The 20,434-nt window shown below is 36.0% G+C and overlaps 1 non-coding gene across 1 annotated transcript; it reads left to right on the top strand.

Annotated features, from left to right (window-relative positions):
• The first annotated feature begins 20,049 nt into the window (after nucleotides 1-20,049).
• On the top strand, nucleotides 20,050-20,180 carry LOC120611774 (small nucleolar RNA SNORA18). Its single transcript, XR_005655287.1, has one exon. It is a non-coding gene; the product is annotated as a small nucleolar RNA SNORA18 (small nucleolar RNA).
• Nucleotides 20,181-20,434: the final 254 nt, after the last annotated feature.

Here is a 20,434-nt window from a genome sequence, read left to right as displayed (position 1 = left end):
GGGGACCCAGAAATGCAAGACCAACAGCCTGAGTTCTAACCTATTAGCTGAAGATATATAAACACAAGATACCTTTCCAGGGTAACCAAAGCTAGTAGAATTTATGAAGCAGAAAGGGGCTAAGATTTGGAGTCAGCCGGTCCAGATTAAAACACCAGTTCCCATGCTCAAAGGGCGAGTTGCCACCTGCTACACACTCAGTCTCTCAGTCTGTGCTCTCCTTTGAAATAAGAAAACAATAATGCCTGTCCTGCCCTCCTCTTTGGGGTGGCCCTGAGCTAATGGACATAAAAGCACTTTAGAAACGGGAAATCGCTAGACAAGCATAAGCTGTTAATATTGCAGTGCAGCTTTCTAAAGTTTGCAATATGTTTTTCAGAGAGTTCACTATGCATTACAATTCTCTTTGGTCTTTGTTTTTCTTCCAGTGCCTTTGATCTCCCTGCACAAGCTCAAAGTAGCCAAAAAACAGATCTGCATTTGTTTTATAATTCACACAGTTATTCAAGCCAGTATGTGGTATTCCAATCCAAAAAGATAGTCCAAGAAAGCTTAAGTGCCTGAAAGGAGGGAAAAACACTTTTTGCTCAAAATATGCTTTATGATTTTTGTTTCTCTATAATCTATAAGAAAATTTTACATTTTGATTCAGAGGAGAAGAAACGACAGGAAATAAGAGAGCTTGAGAACTGAAAAGAAAAATTCCATCCCACATACTTAAAGATGATGGAGAAAAGATTACATTTATAAAGCTAATTGGTAACGTAGAGGCAAGTAGAAGTGAGTTCACAACATAGAGAGTTAAAATGGTCAAAGAGATGTTCCAAGTATTTGCAAATCATTGCTAAGCAAAAATAAATTTGCTTATCACAACTCAAGTTCTAAATCTAGCAGAATCTCAGCTTTGTCTAGGGCTTTGCCCAAGGAAAGAGAGATTCTTATAAAATGAGAGTCACCTGTTCTTTACATCTTAATAATATTTCTCTTTTACCCACACAGAGATTAATATGTTCTGGGAACTAACTATATGAATAATCCACAGAAGATCGAGTAGAAGTCCAGAAATACATTTGCTTCTCTAGGTACTGTCTTTGCACTCTGACCCCGCTTCTGTTCACAGAACCCCATTATTATATGTTTCCAGCAGAATATTTTTTGTTTTAAAACTTTCCCTTTTAACAAGATGATCGATAGATGAGCCTGTCTGTGAACAGGAGACAGGCAGGACATGTGCATACATACTGACCATATAGCATGAAATCCTTCCACAACACTAACCAGCCCACGTACAAAGGAATTTGGATTTGCTATTGAATCTTGGACTCATTCCAGAAGACTTAATTCAGGAAATACCAAGGTCCTCACCACCGTGCAGCAGCTTCACTTTCAAGGCCATGCTCCAGCCCGAGGGGGTGCAGCGTAGGCACGCAAACCAGCCTGGGTGTCTGAAATCAGAAACTTTCCTAAGTGGCCACAAGAGGGCCTTACTGTGCAGACTGACGTTATATGTTCAGGTTGCAGTTTTAGTCCGCGAAGCAGAATGGCGGGCACAGAGGTTTATTTTAAAGATCGCCACTGAAATCGTGATCAAGAAGTGACAGTTTTTCTGTTGCTCTCCAGATTCTTCACCTAGGTTACCTATAGCAATGTAGGCGTAGAGTCTCCAGCAGAAAAAAAAATAGAATATTAGGTACCCATTTTTTAACTCCAGTGTTTCAGCCAAAATGTTTCTATTCAACACTATATACTTTTGTTAAATTTCTCTGATCTCTTGATGCATAGCAATGAATCCACTATTTAATAAGTAATATTCTCATTTTTTTAAGTTGATATACTGAAGACTTTAAACACATCATAAATTGCTCCTGCAAAAGGTTGTAACTAGCTTTAGCCTAACAGACAAAATAAGACTAATACCTGCACCTCATCATCATTAAGTATATAATTTTTTAATTTTTCTCTTATGTAAGATGTTCCCTTGAAGGTGATTTGGAGGTTTGTCTAGGATAGCCGCCAGTGTTGCCATGTAGGATTTGGGTAAAATTTCACATCATATGGCATGAGCCAAGATATAGCCCTAATTGGATAAAGAAGAAAATTTCAAGGCCAGGATCAGCATGGCAAAGGCCCATGAAGTGACATGCCAGGCTCTGCTGCACCCAGACCCTATTATTTCTTATATGCAAACATGAGCAAGCAGTCTTATCAGCATGCCAAGCAATCTGGTTTGGGGGTGCCAGATATTTATAGGAATCATCTTGGAATACCAGCTCCCAGCACCTGGAGACTCTGGTGCCCCAAGAATTTTCAGTTCAGTCCCCCACTTTGCAGGGGGAGGAAGCCCAGATTCCATGAGAAGCGGAGCTTGGACACTGCTCCTCCAAATGGGAGGACAAAGTCCTAAGTTCTAGTTAGCCCCTGGCCCAGGCAACCCAGGTCTACTAGTGTTCTAGGCCTGCCATAGTTTGAGTGGTTTCAGGAACAGAAATGTATTTCTCACAATTCCAGAGGCTGTAAGTCTAATATCAATGTGTTAACAGGTTTTGTTTCTCCTGAGGCCTCTCTCTTGAGCTTCCTTTTCATTGTGTCTTGTGCACAGGCATTCCTGGTGTCTCTTCCTCTTCTTATAAGGACACTAATCCTATTGAATTAGGGCCCAACTCTTACAACCTCATTTAACCTTAATTATCTCCTTGAAGGCCTTATCTCCAAATACAGTCACATTGGGAGTTAGGGCATCAACCCATGAATCTTTTTGAGAGGAAAGGAGCACAATTTAGCCCATAATGCCAAGTAAACACACAGGGTTATTTGGGACACCTGTTCCTTGCATAATACTTAGTCAATTGATTAAGCTTTAAAAAGTGGTATAACATAATAGCTTTTATTTCCATTTTTTTATTACTAATGAAATTATATGCCTTTTCACATACTTATCGGCCAATTACATTCTTTCTATGATTTATTTATACTTTGCCCATTTGGGAGGGGAAAAATTAATGTTTTACTATTTAATTTGTCAAATATTTTTTACATGTAATGTCTTTTACTCCATTATGATTATCATGTGTTTTTTTTAATTGGATATGTTGATGACATGTTTTGCATTAATATTGGTTGATTATCTCCCCAGTATCCAGCGTCACCCCTTTCCCATAGACTTCTAAGGCACCCAGCAAGTTCCAGAAAAGCTGACGCCACCCCCAACTGAGGTATATACCTTGAAAAGCCAATCATCATAAGCCATGCCCTGTGATTGGTACAAGGGTGGACACATGACCCAAGTCAATCTAAGCAAGGCGAATCTCAGGAGTCTTGCTATAAATGACGCAAAGATACTCCCCATTTCTTGCTAAACAAGAACACTGAAGCATAAAACTTCAGGAGCTGATGTAAACCATCTTGGAGTATCATTTCAGGATGAAGCTCACAGCAAAGAAATCAGAGCAGAGAGGAAATCAACTGAGTATATTTAGAATATTATTGTCACCAGATCAAACCTCCTAAAGGAAGCCTGCTTCAGGATATTTTTATTACATGAGCCCAGACGTATATTTTCATTTGTACAAACTGTAATAGCCATCCTGGTTGTTGTACATAGCTCACATCCATTCTTCTTTGTCAGGTGTCCATTCTAATTGGTCAGTAACCATGCCGTGCTGGTTGTTAAATATTTTTAATACCATTCTTATGTGTGCCAATAATTGTCCTTTATTATCAAATTTGTTTCAGTAAGATTTTATTTTTGTTTAATATATTAGCCATCGAGGTTTGAGGGTTTGTCTAGTACAACAAGTAGTGTTGCCTTAACTAGCTAGTATTTCCTTAACTTCTACACAGAGAAAGGCTTATTCCTTAATATCAGTCTGCCCATTAGAATTCTGTACCATCTTTTTTACCTAAATAAAATCTATAATGCATTGCTATTTCTCATTTAGTTTTTTAAAGAAGAAAATTTTAACTTATTCATAAAGCAATATGTATGCAGAATTTTTCTAGACTTTTGTGACTTTTTCCCAAATTTTATAGTTGTTGCATCCTCTTTCTTTAGTGATTCACTTGCATTGAGTTCTTCCAATATATTCAAATTTGCTTTCATAGGAACAATTATTTTTCCATATTCATATTTCATCAGCGTACATAAATATTTAATTAGATTACATAACTGTTTTGGAAACTGGTTTAGAAACCTGTTATTATCAAAGAAAAACTGCAAGAACATGGAGCAAATTGGTTATGAGCATTTGTCCTTCTGTGGACATTAGTCAGTATATTTTACAGAGGAAATGATGAACTTTTCTTAATCTGATGAAATGATTGAGTGGAGATTGTTCAATTGAACACAATTGAGTTTCATTTCCTCGTTTTTTCACTTAGAAATTTCCCATATATATTTGCACATAAAACTGTCCTGCACTTTGATATTTTTGTTATTAGCATAATGCTTAGGTTGTGCTAACTTTATAGAATGAATTTGAAGGTATCATTTATTTCTATGTTATTTATGGAGTATAAGAATTATGTATTTCTTCAACAAATTCTCTAATAAAATTATCAGATCTTAGGATCTCTTTTGGAGGTAATTCTTTTATGATTTCTTCCAGGATTGTTGTTCTGTTCAGATTTTCCACTTCTTGAGTCAGTTTTAGTAATGTATTTTCTCAGAAAACCACCCACTTCATTAGGGAGATTTCCAAATATATTAGTGTAGAGTCAGATATAACATTTTCTTATAAATATTCCAAATTCTAATTATGAATATGTTTAAGTACACATAAAAGTAGAGATAATAGTGTAATGAACCCCCACATATCCATTACCCAGCTTCAACAGTAACCAACATTTTTGTCAGTATTATTTCACTTATTCCTCTATCACTTTTTTTTAAATGGAATACTATTTTTTTAGCGTTACTGAAGTATAATTGACAAATAAAACTGTAACATATTTAAAGTGCATAACATGATGGTTTGATATACATATGTATACGTTGGAAAGGATATTCCCCCATCGAGTTAATTAATACATCCGTCACCTCACATATGTATGTATCCTTTTTTTAGTGAAAATATTTAAGTTCTACTCTCTTAGCGAATTTCAGTTGTATGATACAGTATTATCAACTAGGGTCACCATGTTCTGCATTAGATCCTCAGACTTTATTCATGTCATAACCAAGGAGCACTGTGTTTTAAAACAAACCCCAGACTTCCTGTCATCCCATTCATATAAACTTCGGCAATTCTTCTCACAGAAAAGAACTTTTTACATAAAATTTTAACGTCTTCGATATCTATAACCTTATCTCACTTTTTGTCCTTTCTTCTCTATTTTCCCAAGGTTTTCTTGACAAAAATACTGGTTTTTCAGTGAACCAGCTCTTAGATTAATGTGTCAATTCTGTAATGTATCTGTTTTCAAGTTCAAAGATTTCTGTTAACATTTTATTCAATATTTCATTCTTATTACTGCTTTCCCCTAGTTGGTTCAATTGTTTTCTTAGGTTATACGCTTGCTTGTTGAATAATGAATTGCCTTGAGAATATCAATTTGCTTCTAAATACAACTTTGACCTCATCCCTTAGGGTGTTCTCATTTTTCATAGTTTCTAAATAATCTATAATTGTGATTTTTAATTTCCACTTTAAATCAGGAATTGTTTAAATAGTTTCTTTCTCTTTTTTCCCCATTTGTAAGTGCATGTGAGGTTTCATTTCAAATGTGTGTATTAATTTTGTAGCATTTATTTCTCTTCACCTACCCCAGGTTATATATTACCACATTATAATAACAGTACATTATTAAAAATATTTTTAATAATATTTAGTCATTTTAAAGAATTTTAACACTTACTCAGTTTTTTAAGTGTCTATAATTAGTCAGTTGGTTTGACTTTACTTAATAATTTCAGCAGTCTCCACCAACTCTTTAATACCCTTTCATTTTGAGGTATGTCTTAGTCATCTGGACCATATCTTTAAGAAACTTCTTGTCAAAATGACATAGTATTTATTTTGAGGTCCTCTCCTCTGCCCATTTGCACAAAAGATTAAATATAGAAGAAGAAAAAAAGTCACAGCCATGATTAAAACTAAAATGAACATATGCCCAGAACTAGAACAGAAATGTAAAGCAATTAATGGGGTAGAAGCTACAGCCCTCCTGGGCTCCTGGTCAGAAACAATCTGAGGTGGCCAGGAATTCAGCTTCTATGGGGTAACAGGCTGGGTTGATATTAATAATATTAATAACTAGCATAGCACAGGGACCAACCAGTAAGAATGGATCCAGAACAAACTGGCTATAAATAAACAAGAGGGCCACTCCAGAGCATAGGGGCTGGCTATCGCTCCTAGCGACAAGAATAGAAATCTCAAGCTGGAGGCGACTTGAGACCAGGAGCTGAGGTGAGGCTCCCCAGATGGAGAAAGGAGGCTGAAAATAGATGCTACCAATTTCTACCTGAAACCATGGTTTCTGTGATGCTGCAAGCTTAGGAAGGCTCACCTTAGCCTCTCCCGTTGGTTCCAGGCATGTCATCTAAGGTCTCAATGACTGTATGTGTAATATCCCCAACATCACTGTTGGAGCAGGAGCACCAAAGAGCCAGTAAAAGGCTTGGAGACTCCATGGACCATGTAGAGGCAAACCTCAAAACTGCTAGAATTGGGGGTGGGAAGGGTGGAGGAGTGGGGAACCAGAGAGAGAAAATGGAAAGAATAATAAAGAAAGAAAATCTTCCATTCAGGAAGGGCCTGCAAACTAAAATCGAGAACACAGGAAGAAAACTAATGTTAAGAAAGACAACCAGCACTATCACAATCACTACTACGAGAAAATAAAACACTTTAAAAATATTTTTTAAAATAATATTTTAGTATCCTCAAAGAGATAAAAAAAGACAAACAGCCAGTTTAAAAAGAACAAAATTATGAAACAAAAAGAGGCAGAAGCAAAACAGGAAAAGGTTGATATGAAAAAGAAAGTATCAGCAAATAGTTTTTTCACGAAAGCTCTATGCCTGGTATATTTCAAGAGCCCCTACATATCTAAATGTCATTCTGCATGTTTACACCTGAAAAACAACTTGACTGAGTATAAAATTATCAAGCCATACCTTTTATCCCCCAAATATACAGCCATCATTCCATTTTCTCCTGCCATTTATCTTGTCAGAAAAGAGGGCCCAGACCAATCTGTATATTGTTCTTTAATAGATTTGCAAGGGGGCAGGGAAGGTTGTCTGGATGCATCTGAGTTTCTTTATCTTTGCAATTCAAAAAATATTATCCGAATGTGTATGGGTATGGTTTTCTCTTCATTAATTTTGCTGGTAAATATTAAATTCTTTTCCTATTTAGTCTCATCTGGTGATTGCTTCTGTATCAGCCAGTGTTCAACTGAAGAAAATGCAACCCACAGGTTTAAGCAGAGAGAGATTGATTATAAGGTATTCAATAATTTACTAAATCACCAGGGAACTGGAAAAACAGACTTTAGACCTGTGCTGTCCAATACAGGAGCCACATGGGGCTATTGAGTATTTAAAATGTGGCTAGTCTCAAATGAGATAAGCTTTAGTATTAAAAAAAAGAAGAAGAAGAATGTAATATGTTGACTACATATAAAAATGATAATATTTTAGTTGGGTTAAATAAAATATATTATTAAAATTAATGTCATCTATTTCTTTGTACTTAACTGTAGCTACTAGAAATTTTTAAATTACATATGTGTGTCACATTGCCTTTCTATAGAACTTTCCATGCATGAGTGACTCCCAAAAGCACATCTGAGAATTGAGCTGCCAATGGAGCTGCTGCTCCAACCCCAGGAGCATAGGATCAGGAGGCTGCCTGCCCAGACAGGAGCCACTGTTAACATGATGGCTCCAGAACTCTGCAGCCCCTCCCATCAGGAAGCTGACTGCTGAATTGGAAAGCCACCTCTGGAGTTGCCTCTGTCATAATCAGTACCAGCAAAATGGATGCCTCATAACCTTCCTCTCTCCCTCCCAAGTGAATCAGCTCTAAATCCAGTCTCACTTGAGTGCATGTTTGCAGAACCTAAATCACATCCGAAGCCTCAGGCAATGTTAGGAAGGGTGGGTTTTGGCTTTCCAGCCTTTGCACACTGCCAGAGGGTCGGAATGCATTTTGAGCAAGCCAGCCTACAGCACCCAGCACTGCCTCTATGACAGTCACTCTTGTTCTCTCATTGCAAACACAGATACTTCTTGGATTGATGATGTTCTTTTTCTTTTCTTCAGCAGTAATTATTTCCCTAGACTCTATGTTTTGTTTCATTTTATTTTTCACTTCTCTTTGGAGAGAGATTAATCCTTAATTAGTATTTGCCAAATATGTATTATCCCACTCTTTGTCCACCATAATTCCTTCAAACCAAAGGCCATCAGTGACACAGTAAACAAGCTGGATTTATTACACGTTGCAGTGGGAGAGGCTGTATGCGATGGGGAACCATAGGGTATCTTGGTAAGAGAATGTTAAAAAGGACTTATTATAGGATTTGGAATTTGTTTGGGTGATTTAGTGGATTGGGCACCATCAGAAAGCAGTGATAATTTTATTATTGGGTACCTCAATAAGTCTTATTTATAGGGAGAGAAGACTACAGCAATGCTGAAGATGTAACTGGCAAAAAAAAAAAAAAAACCAGCCATCACTTATTTTAGCTGACAGAGGATATTTGGTATTTTGTAACTTAGGTAATGTTTATGTGCTGTTCAGACATGATTACCAAGTGCTCTTGTTTTGGCTTCTTTGTCAAGAAGACGTTCAACTAGTATCATTCTATCTCCATTGCTGGTTCTCTATTCACTGAACAAAAGCAAAGTGCTCGAGCTTGAACCTGTACTAGGGTTTACGTCCAAGATGAAATGTACCATCACCAGTCCCTTTGTCCTTCCTGCCATTCATCTCTGGAAATTACATGTTCTGAGATTGTGTGGAAAGAGAGGTACTCATGGGAACAGTGAGGAGAAGAGTACTCCAGCCCTCTGCTCCAGCAATACCCACACAGGACAAGAAAGGTCAAAACCTGTGTTTCCAACCAGAGTACAGACAGTAGAAGACTGATAAAAGTGTTTGAAAGTTATTTTAAAACAAAAATCCTTGCTCTATGTCAGGCCACATTGTTTTTCTCAATCCACTTCCACTGGCTATTCAGAAAATAAAGGTCTCCTAAATTCTGCCAATACATAAAATCTGTTCTAGTTTTTGCAAATGTATTGCCTTTGAAAAAATATACCAGAAGCCTCTAGCCAGGCACCATTTTCATCTGGAATCTTGCCAATCCAAGCTTGTATTGAAAACATACTTTGTCCAGTTTTCCACCCCAGAATAAGGTCCGTAGGTTAGTTAATAGTATTGTATCCATGTTAATTTCCTGGTTTTAATCATTCTACTATAGTTATACAAGAGATTAGCATTAGGGGAAGCTGGAGAAAGGCTATGTGAGAACTCTGTATTATTACTATTTCTGTAGTTGTAACCTTATTTCAAAATAAAAACTTTTAAAAAAATTAAACAGTAATATCAAAAACTTCAGAAAAACAAGGAGTCCGTAATACCAAAGTTTCAGAGACTAGTCTGTTGCCCACCTATCCCTCAGGCCTGGTCTCCTTGGAATTTACCTAAAATTAGTGTTTATTTAATCAGTTTATTAAATAAGCTAAACTCGGTGGTGTACAAATAGAAACTTTTCATGTTTCTCTAATCACTCCCTCCCGATGTGCTCTGTCAAATCACCCTTCTCTACCTCTAGGCAACATATCAGGTATATCTCATAGATTTTTAAGTTGCTTTTAAGAATTAAAACTCATTAAACAGTCCTATTCAAAACTTCAATCACATACCCAATTTAGAGTTGTCACCTACCACCACCACCATACCCTTAGCTCTACCCCGACCTCTGGCAAGGTGAACTACAGTCCTATAGTGTGGAAAGGATTGGAGAAAAAGGAGGAAAATTATCTTTTGTGGTAGGTGCTGTTATAACATGGTGGACCATGGCCTTGATGTACAAGGAGCCCATATGCTGGCTCTTTCCAATGAGATTCATTTGCGGGGTGTTCAAAGGCTCATTATGGAGATGCCCCTGGCTGAAAAGCCCCCTTCAAAGCCAGTGCACTCTCCCTCTTCTCCCAGAAGCTTCTTGCAAAGTTCTCAGCTCCTGATCGCAAATATACTACATAGCATCTTGTGGCTGAATCCCTTCACCCCATAGGCAACACCCTTGGTCCAAAACCAGCTACCTCCCACTGTGACTCCTGGGAAACACATATCTTCACCATTACATGATCTGGTAGTACAAACAGCTCTCGAGCTGCCCTTTTCACTCATTTAGGGATCAGTGGTTGTTCTGACCAGCCTCCTACATCCCAGACTCATCAGGCAGGAAGCAAGCACCAGTTTTCATTAATTTCCATCCCTAAATTCCATAAAACACATATCCATTTCTCTATGAATTCTCTCGCCTTGCTCTATGCCAAATCCCAGGGCACCACTGGAGCCCCAGTTCTCTCAAGGGCCCCGTTATAAGAGAAAGGGAAATGCCACTACACTGTTCACTACCTCAGAGACTCTTTAATCCCCTTTCTCCCGCATCGGCTGCAGGTGTGTGACGGAGGGTGATAACGACCGTACCAGTTTTGCTGTCTTTTCACAGTTTCTGCATGGATATGACTAGTGCTAATACCCTGTTCAGAAACCTGGGGATACTTATCACCTTTTGTTCTCAGCTTTGGGGCTTCAGATGAAATTTTGAGAAACCATGAAAAGTCCCATTCAACATCCTGTTAACACTTAAAACACACCATGATGCCTTCAGTATAACCCTCAGTCCTCATCGGGGCTTTCTGCAGACTACACAACGGGAAACAGAGAAGCTGTGACTATTGGCAGAGTCCCGAGTCTGGGCTGCTGAGATAAGACTTTTGAAAGATTCAGACCACAGACTTCTGCAATTGTTACACAATCACTTCCGGCCCGCCCTCAGGCTGAACACATTCCAGAAAACCAAACATTCCTTAGGAGGCTATCGTAAGACTAAAGTTTAGAAAGTGTTGCAATCGATGTGTAGGAATATTCTTTGGAGATTGAAAATATATCTGATGAAAAGACTTAATTAAGACAGGATAGCTTTATGTGGTTAAAGGCGATTCTGTAAAGAAGGGATTTAAATCATTTTGAATCATCCCAAAGACTGCTTTGTGCAAGCCACAGGGAAGCCATTCTGGGCACAATAATAATCGTTCAATCACTCATTCATTCATTGAGTCCCTGCTATGTGACAGGCTCCAAGTTGGGGCTGGTGTTGTCACAATGGATGAGCTTTGCTCCTTGCCTCAAGTTGCTCAAACACAATCTCCATAACAGAATAAGCTTGGAATGGAGTTTATTTGAAGCTTTCATGTGAGGGTAGTGGCGAGAAAGAATAAAGTGGTGTCCTTCTAGCACAGCATCCAAGGCCAGTACATTGAATATACCAATCACATATGTGGGGGCCCATCTAGGATCCTTTAAGAAACAGGATGCCACCCAATAGATGTGCACTTGCTCAACAAAAACCAGTTCACACTTAAAGAGAACCACCAGAGAAAACTGTTTCCGACAGGCTAAAGCTGCCTTTGGATGGTAAGATCCTGTGCAAAGACTTACCTGTGCAATGGGACCCAAACTTCCCCGAGAGGATAAGCTCTATTTGAGTTTTGTTTTTTTAATGTCAGAATTGAGCTGGGATTTGACAAGTGAGTCTGGTTTTAAGTGAGGAAAGAAGGGAAAGCATCCCAGGAAGTAAGTATTAGGCACAGAAAGTGCCATAGACTGAATATTCATATGCTTAAACTTAATCCACAACGTGAGGGCATCTGGAGGTGGAGCCTTTGGGAGGTGATTAGGTCCTGAGGGTGGAGACTTTGTGAATGAGATCAGTACTCTTATAAAGGGACCCCAGAAAGCTCCCTTGCCCCTTCCACTGTGTGAGGATATGTCTATGAACCTGGAAGCAGGCCCTCACCAGACACTAAATCTGCCAGCACCTTGATCTCAGACTTCCCAGCCTCCAGAACTGTGGGGAATAAATTTATGTTTTTGATAAGTCTTCTAGTCTATCATATCCTGTTTTAGCAGCCCATATGGACTAAGACAGAAAGGAAACAGGTGTAACAGTGGGAATGAACAAGGCATTCCAAGGAAAAGAGACCAGAGGTACTTGACTAGAGTAAAGGATGAGTGTCCAGGAAGCAGGTGAACGTCACCTAAGGAGGGTGGGGTCTTTAAAGCTGGAAAAAGTTTAGGCTTGTTGCAATGTGTAATAGAAAATTAGTAGAGCTTCTGAAACTAAGTTTCTGGCACATAAAAGTATTCTTTTTAAAAAAGAAAGAGAGAAGCAAAATGGATTAGAAGAGAAGAATGGGGTTGAGAACACTAGCTAGGAATCTGTTGCAAATTCATATGGTGACTCTACTTTTTGAATAGAAGTTGGAACCTGTGATCCAACAAGTGTAGCAGTGAACACAGATCAACAAAATAGAATATTTGAATTGAGGACATCCCAGACAATCTTTAGTTATTGTAAGTACTCCAGGCATGTAGCAATAAGTAGTATGATTTCTCAACCCCTCCTTCTTTGTTATAACATGTTGTAAGATGAGATCTCCTCAATCCTTCTGAAATTGGCCAGATTGGGGGCAAACAGGAAATTATTTAGCAACAGTTGCACCATTGTGAGATTTTATTCTTTCCTAGACCTATGTTTTAGTTAGACTTCTATTTATAACCAATTAATTTCAAGCAACCAAAACAAAACAAAATTATTCTCGATGTGAATAAACTAGTCGGTTACTTCCCTGCAACTAAATTTCCCATGAAATGCCACACTTCCTATGTCCTTCTTATTACACAGTTGGATCTCATGGATACCAGCCATCTAAGGGTATTAATGCTTCTCAGAAAAGACCATATAATTCTTCTGTGGGAAAATGTTTGTTTCACACAAACACACACACACACACACACACACACACACCATTTAACAATACAACTATTGTAAAACTTTACCTCTATCTGCCCTGATTTCTTTACTCCCTGGACATAAATGAATATAAGACAATCAAAGTTTGCATCAAAATGTAGAAATTACAATTAGTAAAAACAAATAGAGGGAAAATGTTCAATCCCTCTAATAATCAAAGAAATGATGATTAAAATAATGAGGCACCATTTTATAGCAAATCGAATTCAAATTAGAATACCTAGGATTGGTGAGGTAGTGCCCTTGTACCTGCAGAGAATAAAAAGTCTGATAACACTTTTTGAAAGAAGAGTTAACATAGTAAAGAACTATTAAAATGTTACGTACTTTGATTCAGAAATCCTATTTCCTTGTATTTATTCTAAGAAAATAATCCAAAAGATTTTCCTAAAGTTGCATAAAGATTTCCATGGCAATATTATAATACCAAAACAAAACAAACAAAAAACCTGAGCTGCGTGCCTTAGAGTTTGGAAATGGCGAATAAACAATGTTCTACCTAATCAATGGAACAAAAGAATCCTAAAAAATGAAAACAGATTGATTTGGAGATAGCAAGAATGTGAGAGCGTTTTTTTTCTTACTTAAAGACCATTGATATTGTTATAATAATATTTGTATAGTAATTTCTTTCTTAATCAATGAGCTACTATAATTTCCAGAATAAAGAATCTTCCTTTTTTTCTTTCCTCTTTTCTTTTGCCCTTTTCTGTAGCATTGGCAATTCAAAACAATCGTAAGTAATCTTCAGTTTGCGTTGTAAATGCTCCATGGAAAGACATTTCAAAACATGCTATCTATTAATTTATCCTCAGATTTCAACTCTCCAGACCAGCCAATTCAGAGTTTCCTGTGCCCAGTGAGGCTTTTCATTTTTTTATTATCTGTCAGTTTATTTCATTTTGTTTTTGGAAAGTATCACCCTGAAGGAGTCTGTATTTCACCTCTAAATACAATGAGAAAGCCATCTGTGAAACCTAGAGATGTTCCTCTTGAATCATTAACACTTTACTTTGACACCTCATCGCTTTTTAGAGTGAAGTTGACATTCTAAACTAAGAACTAAGCCCAAAGAACATGATACAGGTAAGAAGTTTTCAAACAGGTCCAATAATATAAAAGATGCTTTAAAAGGCATCCCTTTCAAATCAAATCAAAAGAACTAAACAGTAGTTTGTTTTGTGAATCAGAGTCTAAAATTAGCTTAGAATTTCTCAAGGAAATTGTGCCATCTAGAACTGAATAATCTTTATCCTAACAGAATATATTCAACTAATCAGGAAAGGCCACATCCTTGGGAAACTCAGCAGAGTTAACAACAACAACAACAAAAAAATCATTGCGAGTCTCCTTATATATTTAATATTGAAAAGGAGTAGGAGAGCTGAGGTTTTTATATGAGAACACAAAACATTTTGAATTAGATTTTTCAGTGGCCTAAGTACTTCAGAATTACAGTTCTCTTAAAAATTCGTGGAAGATATATATTTTAAAAATATATTTAGAGCCTAAAATGTTATTAGTTTTATACTATTTCATACAATACCATGAAAGTTACAGCTGATTTTATCATATTACTGATTCTCTTTCATCAATGAAATGGCCTCTTGGTTACCAAGAAGCCATGTCTATTTTACAGGCACCATGGTTCCATGAGGGAACTTCCACTAGAGTGGTCCTCAAGCCTTGCTATAATTAGAATCATCTGGGGCTCTTTAAAAAATATAAGATTTCACCAAAAACCTATTAATACTGAAGAGGGTGGGGCAATAGCATCAAATTTTATAAAAGCTTCCTATGAGATTCTAATGACCACTCAGAGTTTTGAGTCACTACAATCAAATTTTATAAAAGCTTCCTATGAGATTCTAATGACCACTCAGAGTTTTGAGTCACTACATATTAAAGTCATATCCTCTCTCCCCATTCATCACTTACTCATCCCCAGGTAGGAAATTTACCTGCCCTGTGAGTGTTTAGAGTATAACATACATTGCTTCATGTTCTTCTATTGGGTGGAATTAATGTCTTAAAAAGCAGTATACCATTTCTTTACAAAGTTAAACATATACTTACAATATGATTCAACAATCACATTCCTAGGAATTTACTCAAGAGAAATGAAAACATAACTCCATGCAAACACTTGCGCAAATGTTTACAGCAGCTTTATTCTTCATAGCCAAAAACTGGAATCAACCCAAATGTCCGGCAACTGGTGAACTGTGACATATCCACGCAATGGAATACAACTCAGCAATAAGGAGAAACAAGCCACTGATGTATGCAATGACATACTGCACAACTCCATTTATACAGCATTTTAGAAGTAAAACTTCAGGGATGGAAATCTCATCAGGATTGTCAGGGTCTAGGGGTAAGGGTGGATAGTAGAAGAGATTGACTGCAAAAACATAGGAAGGAGTCTCCTGGGGTGATGAAAATGTTCTAAATATTGATTGTGATAGTGATCACAGAATTTTCTAATTTGTTAAAACTTATCCAACTACACATTGAAAATGATAAATTTTACTGTAATTAAATTATATTTCAATTTTATTTTAAAAGACAGTACCCAGTTATGTGGGGTTTTTTTTCTGCTTGCACTAATGGGGGGCTCACAGAATGTGAAGTAGCAATTCTGGGTATGTGATTCTGTCCTAAACACTAAAACTCTCCCTCAGGTAGGTTAACCCAAGGTCTAGAACCTGGGGAGAGAAAGCCTAATAATGGATCTAACCATATTTTCCAATCCACTTTACAAAAACAAGGTTGATCTGTCCATCTCCTTAATGACCTCTGAATGTACTTCTCAAATAGTTTTAAATTCAGGGATTCCGAGAGGAGTGGAATTAATCATCACTCCAATATACACTCCTCCCTCAATATACAGCCATATTGATCAGAAAATCTTATGAGATCACTACTACACTAGATTAGGGCAATCGAAATAACACATGGAAAGATGAAGGAAAAGAGGAGGGCTTCAACTTCAGCACTTTTATGAGTGTTGACCATTGTAGGTTGTAACACATTATATTTTGGCTGACGTTTACAGACAGAAGACTAGTTTTTACTAGCATTAGTAAGAGCTATTTTCTGGCAGACTTGGATCTAAGCAGGTGTGATTCAATCAAACATTAGTTTACCCCCACAAAAAAAAACAGTATTTTCATACCCTGTAAGACTAACAAAACTTCATTATACAGAATTATTGTTCCACCAATGGAATAAGTTTTGCTACTTATAACATATTTCTTAGAAAATAGTAGACTAGAGCCAGAAATTACAAAAGACAGTTAAGCATACATAGACCACAGAGGACTGGCCTTTTAATGGTAGCATCTAGGTATGAATAGGTTGCAATATTTCAGCAGACCTAGGTTCTATTCCTCTCCATCTTATTTTGAACTTCAACAGATCTAGGGCCAAGGTAAGATTTGAGTATAAATCTCTTGAAATCATTTGGCTTGTCCATTATAATTTATTAATTACATAAGTTCACCATGGCTTTTTTATTTTAAAGACTCAAACTTTGGCTTCAAATACAAAAGAGTGAAAAGTATTTCGATGGATAAACAAAAAGAATTAGAATGAAATGCATGAAACTTAATGGTTCTCAAAACCAAAAAAAAGTCATAAAAGACATTTTAGAGATGGGGAAAATTTGAATATAGACTGAATATTAGATGATATTAGGAAATTTGTTCATTTTCTTCAGCATGATTATGTAGGAGAATATTCTTATTTTTATGTGATACATGGTGAAATATTAGGAGCAAAGTGTCCTGATGTCAGGATTAGATTTTTCAAAGTGTCCTGATGTCAGGATTAGATTTCAGGACGGTAAAGAAAAGATGCATAAATATATTTTTCATACACATATGCATTCATAAACACACAAATGTATAAAATATATACATATAATTTATACATATAAATATAAATTTATATATATAAATATATATACATATAGGTGGACAAAGCAAACATGATTAAATAATATTGTTGAGTGTAAGATTAGAAGTGTTCATTGTACTTTTCTTTCAACTTTTCCTTATATCTAAAATTTTTTGTAATAAAAAAAATTAGAGAAGAAAAAGATGTAAGGATTCATTTTACAGGGGGCCATATTATCTTTTTGCTTGAGGAACTCAATGAAATGACTGTGAAACAATTTTCACAACATGTGAAAATACTTAACCCTACTTAACTGTACACGAAAAATTGTTAAGATGATAAATTTTATATTATGTGTATTTTAGCACAATTTTTAAAAAATGTTTTGAATGAAATTTTAAAACGAAAAGGAAAGAATAATTTAAAAGGCCTCTATCTGGCACACTGTCTCTGGGAATCAGTTTTGCTCGGGAAATAAGGAAACAAATGCATTGATTTTAAAAGACGTGTTTCAGTTTTATTAGCAGAGTGAGAACAGAGGGGGAAAAAACAAAAAATAAAACAACACTGTTTGATTAGGTTAGACTCTAGAGGAAGAGAAAGAATTCTTTAGGAGAAAGGGGAAGGCCCTAGAGAAAAAATTAAATCGATGTAAAAAGAAAGTAAGAAATCTTCAAAGCCGGGCTAGTCTATCAAAAAAAAAGGAAAGAATATATATTCCAATTTAATTGCCCACAAATATTATACTATAAAATTAGAAAGTGACTCGATACTAGACGAAAAAGGATACTGGAGTGCAGAGGAAACTTATAGAGGAAGGGCCAAGGTATCGGAAAGAAACTTGAAGTGACACTATGTTATCAGCTGAATTGTGTCCTCCCAAAATTCATATACTGAAGTCCCAACGCCCAGAACCCTAGAATGTGACCTTATTTGGAAACAGTGTCCTTACAGATGTCATTTTTTAAATTAAGATGAGGTCATACTAGAGTAGGGTGGACTCCTAATCCAATATGACTGGTGTCATATTTGGACACAGACACAAACACATGTAGAGGGAATTGATGTGAAGAGACACCGGGAGAAGACGGCCATCCAGGAGGCCTGGAACAAATCTTTCCTCAGAAGGAATCAGCCCTGCCGACAACTGCCCTGAGCTGGGCAAAGATGCTGGGATTTTACAGCCCCATACAAGCCAGTCTTCGGATGCGGCTGCTCCTGAGAAGCAGGTAGAAGCTTGAGCAAAGTGGTTCTCTTCAGCCACAGGCAATTCCTGGAAAGGGTTGGCAGCTAGAAAGTGTCAGCCAACTATAATCCCAGCAGCTGGGGGGATAAATGTCCTGGAGGGGGGATCTTGGCAGTTCAATACAGCTGCCATGACCCATATCTCTTTCCCAAAAAAACCCTTCTAGCAATGATGCATTATTTAGTCCCTTCTGTCTTTTCGGCATGCCGTAGGCCCTAGAGACATTTCTACTGTTATTGAAAACTGTAAGTTGATGAAAAGAGGGAGAAGCCAGTCTAAATATTTAGAGAATGACTTCTCAATTTTTTATATTGAAATTCTCATACTTTTTCACTTAGTCTTCTGAGATGGGTGGACCTTGTTACAGTTTTTCTTTCAAAAATATTTTTTTGAAAACACATTTAATTCTATTCCCATTTCAAATAAAAAATTTACAATAAGCTAGGGGGGTAAAAAAGATACAACTTCAATTTAAAAAAGGGTTTTGACCTAAAACTAGCCTTGTTCTTTTTTTTAATTCAACTCTATTTTTCTATTTAACTCTTTATGATGGAAATTTTAAAACGTATACAAGCATAAAGAAAATAGATTAATGAACTCTATGTACCTACCACTCATCTTCAACAATTATCATCATTCTGCCAATTTCCAAATATCATTCTGCAGAGTAAAATATTAGACTACATCACCATTAAAGTCAAAAACAAGATATAATGATACTTACTTTTAGGGTCAATAATTTTGTCCTAGAGTTACTGGTCAACACAAAAAGATCAGAAAAAATAAATAAATATGAATATTGATAGACATATATCTAGAAAATCCAAGCCAATCACACAATATCTGTTTAAATTAACATTTTTGGAAAGGTAGAAATAAAATTAACATATAAAATTCTACAGCTTTCCTATAATAAGCAAAAAGTAATTTGAAAATGTAATAGAGAGGAAAGCTATATTCAATTCCAAAGAAACCTTGAATTACTTAAGAAAAAAACTTAAAAGCATGAAATCTATTGAAGATAACCATATAATTTTAATGAAGGCCATAAAAGATATTCCTAGATAAAAAGATTCAATATCATACAGATATTACTATTCCCCAAATTAAATAATAAATGCAATGCAACTTTAATCAAAATTTTTAAAAAATTTTTATAGAATTGGCAAGCTAATTCTAAAGTATATCTATGAGATGTGCCAAAAAAGTCAAGATTTTTAGAAAAAGAACAAAAAAGTACTTCATGAGATATAGAAATATTCTGTAAAGTCACAGTAAGTGAAATAATATGGCATTATAAAAAGAAAAGGCAAAGAAATCAATAGAACAGAACCAAAAGCCCAGAAAAATAAAATACATTCATTTATATATATAATCCTAGGATATGATAAATGAGTCACTTAAAATCAGTCAGGAAACAACAGACTATTTAATAAATGGTGTTGGGACAAGGAGCTATCTATTTGAAAAAAAGTAAAATTAAATGTCTTCCTCACTCTATACTTAAGAATGAATAAATTTCAGTTGTATTTGGAATATAAATTTTTTAAAGAGTGAAAGAAAAAATGAGAAAACTTTTATAATCTTAGGAGGAGAAAGCTATCTTGACAAAACATAAAATCCAGATACATTATATGTATGGCGGAAGACATATAAACAAAGTCAAAAGATTGTAAATTATGAAAGAAAATATTTGCAACTGAAATAACAAAATTTTATGCCTTATTTTATTTTATTGCATATACATATATATCTCATTTTATCTAAATTATCTAAATATAGCTGAATATTTTATATACATATGTATTTGTATAATGAACCTATCAGTTAATAAAAAACAACCCAATAGTGATGTCTATCTCCACTGGGCTTTTCTATAGCCCCACGTTGTTGGAAATGCCTCATAGAGTAACTATGTGGTTTTGCCTTACTCAGAGAAATATCTGTTAGATTTGTGATAAAGAACTACAAGACAGGGTTGCTAAAAGTTAAAAAGGCCTAAAGGTTAATATTTTTTTTTTGTCTTTTGGAAGACAAAAAATCCCATAGTCCATACCATTCTTGGGTGTGAGAGCTTAGGAGTGAATATGATTTGAACTCATTCATGTTTAAAGGATCTCTGCAATTGAGAACCATGTAAATTCATCTACTTTGACCCTAAAGTGACCCTAAAGTAAATTACCTGAAGAAGTTAGTTCCCAAAAATTCTAGGTGGGGAAATGTTGGAAGCAT

Source organism: Pteropus medius, unplaced genomic scaffold (genome assembly GCF_902729225.1).
Source record: "Pteropus medius unplaced genomic scaffold, Ma_sr-lr_union100, whole genome shotgun sequence".
Taxonomy (NCBI): domain Eukaryota; kingdom Metazoa; phylum Chordata; class Mammalia; order Chiroptera; family Pteropodidae; genus Pteropus; species Pteropus medius.
Note: the sequence above shows the minus strand (reverse complement) of the source record. Positions and strands in the feature narration are given on the sequence as shown.